This window comes from Grammomys surdaster, unplaced genomic scaffold, assembly GCF_004785775.1.
Source record: "Grammomys surdaster isolate TR1022 unplaced genomic scaffold, NIH_TR_1.0 141, whole genome shotgun sequence".
In the NCBI taxonomy this organism is placed as follows: domain Eukaryota; kingdom Metazoa; phylum Chordata; class Mammalia; order Rodentia; family Muridae; genus Grammomys; species Grammomys surdaster.
The window spans coordinates 2,356,551-2,359,027 of record NW_021604599.1 but is presented as its reverse complement, the minus strand read 5'-3'; the positions used below and the strand labels follow the sequence as shown (position 1 = coordinate 2,359,027).

The 2,477-nt window shown below is 39.9% G+C and overlaps 1 pseudogene; it reads right to left on the bottom strand.

The window, feature by feature from the left end:
* Positions 1 to 1,357: 1,357 nt before the first annotated feature.
* On the bottom strand, positions 1,358 to 2,065 carry LOC114618383 (annotated as a pseudogene).
* Between the last annotated feature and the right edge of the window lie 412 nt (positions 2,066 to 2,477).

Sequence of the window (2,477 nt, the reverse complement as noted above, 5' to 3'; positions counted from 1 at the left end):
GATTTGCTTTTTTTTCTTTTTCTTTTCAAGACAAGATTTCTCTGTGTAGCCCTGGCTATCCTTAAACTTGCTCTATAGATCAGGCTAGCCTCAAAATCAGAGATCCACTTGCTTTCTTATCTCAAATGCTGAGACTAAAGATTTGTACCAACGCACCTGGCTATTTTTCTCCTTCCTCTTTTTCCTTCCTTTCTCCTCCTCCTCCTCCTCCTCCTCCTCCCCTTCTTCCTTTTCTTCTTCGTTTTTTCTTTCTTTCTTACTTTTTTTGAGACTTTTTTTTTCTATGTAGTTCTGTTTGTCCTGGTACTTGCTCTGTTGCTCAGGTTGGCCTGGAACTCCTGCCCCTGCCTCCTGAACAGCAGTGCTAAAGGCATGAGCCACCATGTCCAGCATAATTTTAGTTTTTTAATGATAGAAAAGTGTTCGTAGCACATTTTCTTTGTTCATCTGTGTTGAATATATAGACTAGTTCCATTTCCTAGATATTCTGAACAGTCCAACAAATAAGTGTGAATTTTCTAATATCAAGATTCAATTTTTTATTGTTTGAGAATTGTATATCTGTATACAACGTGGTTTTCTGATTTAAATTTTATCTTTGGAGGAATTTTATACATGCACACTGCATTTATATCTATTTCCACCCCTGCCTCTCTTTCTTCCAACTCCACCTATGACCCCCTGACTCTCAAATTGGAAGCCTCTTCTTTTAAGATTATTTTTATTTTCTTTTTTAAAAAGCAAATGACAAAACCTACATTAGCAGCTTTTTTAAACCTAAGCTTAACATTACATATTTAAGCAATAGTCAAACTGACAAGATTGCCAACATCCATGCACAACTAGAAAATATCCTTAATTTACACCAAACCAGAAATGTACTATCGTTGATGCAGTCATAGCTTTCCTCACTAAATACTGAAAATAAGATTGAAATATTTCTGTAGAAGATTCATCTGGCAATGTTAACTTCTCAGCAGGCTGACACTACTCACTCCCAATTCAGCACAATGGGAAGCAGCTCCATGCTGGTGTTAAAAAGCAATCTCGTCCTAGCACTACTCAGTCACAGGGCTCACCTCAGATTACATTTTATTTAAAGCAAAGTGCATATAGAGATTACAATTCTAAAGAAAAAAAAAGTAAAAAAGGAAGAAAGGTCTTATATTTTGTGGGCCCAACAGCAAACTCAAAAAGCTGACAAGTGGGGGCTCTAATGAGCTGTTTTTTAAATACTTTAGATTAGGTACAGTTATACAGAAAGTCGAGTTCATTTGAAATCTTCAAAAACCTTTCCTGTTATTCCTCAAATGGTGCTTGCTATGGTTTAGCATTTCTGTTAAATGTGGGTGTTGAATTACTTGTTATCCAAGCGTAGCAGGTGCTCCTCACCATTTATCGTCAAGGACTTTAACTGTCCATCTTCTTCAGCTTCTACTCTTTCTTGACTGTTCTCCACAATTCTCTTTGCAGTGATTTTTTTTTTGCCATTAACTATCTTAGTTGAAGTTGACATTGATTTGAAGTTGCCCACTCCACTGCCGCCAAATGACACCTAAGAGAATGAAGTGAGACCCCCATGACCTAGTGACCCGAATGGAGTAAAGCCTGTATCAAAAGCAGGAAAGACACTGAAGGGAGAGAAAAAGGAGCTGGCACCTCAGCTTCTACTTCCTCGGGGACCTCTTCGGTTTCTAAAAAAGTCATCAAATGGCTCTTCAAAGAAGTCAAATGAAAATGGCTCTCTTCTACCAAAAAATTCCCTGAAGACATCATCTGTGTTCCAGAATGTGAAGCCAAACTCAAATGGACTGTCAAAATGACTTCCACCTCCTCCTCCTCCACCGCCGTTTAATCCTTCTTTGCGGTATTTGTCACAGATGTCCCGCTTTTTAGCATCCAGTAACACTTCATATGCCTCAGCTACTTGTTTGAATTTCAGCCCTTCTTCTTTATTTTCAGGACTTTTGTCTAGGTGCCATTTAAGTGCTTGTTTTCGATACGCCTTTTTAATGTTCTCAGATGAGGCATGTCTTTGCAGGCCCAGCACTTCATAGTAATCCATCGTGTTTTAACAGACTGTTGGAACAAATCTGAGGACACGGGGTGGCCAGCGTGTAAGGGAAGTCAGGCGGCTGGTCTCCTCGAGGCTCTGGCACAGCTGCCCTGGTGGCGGTGTCTCCTCCAGCCTTTTCTTCTTTTAAGATTATTATTGTCTTACACACACACACACACACACACACACACACACACACACACACACACACAGAGTCCATTTAATGTTAAGAGTTGACCAATTGAACATCTACCTGGAGCCTCATCTCTGGAGAAAACTGATTCTCCTTCTCTCAGTAGCTCTTCGTCTGGAGGTAGGACCACGCAAGATTTTCCTGTCTCTATTGGCATGTTGACTCCTGGTGTCATTATTCGGGTCTTCTTTTGGGCAACAATATTGTTGCAATTTTGTGGGTGCAGCT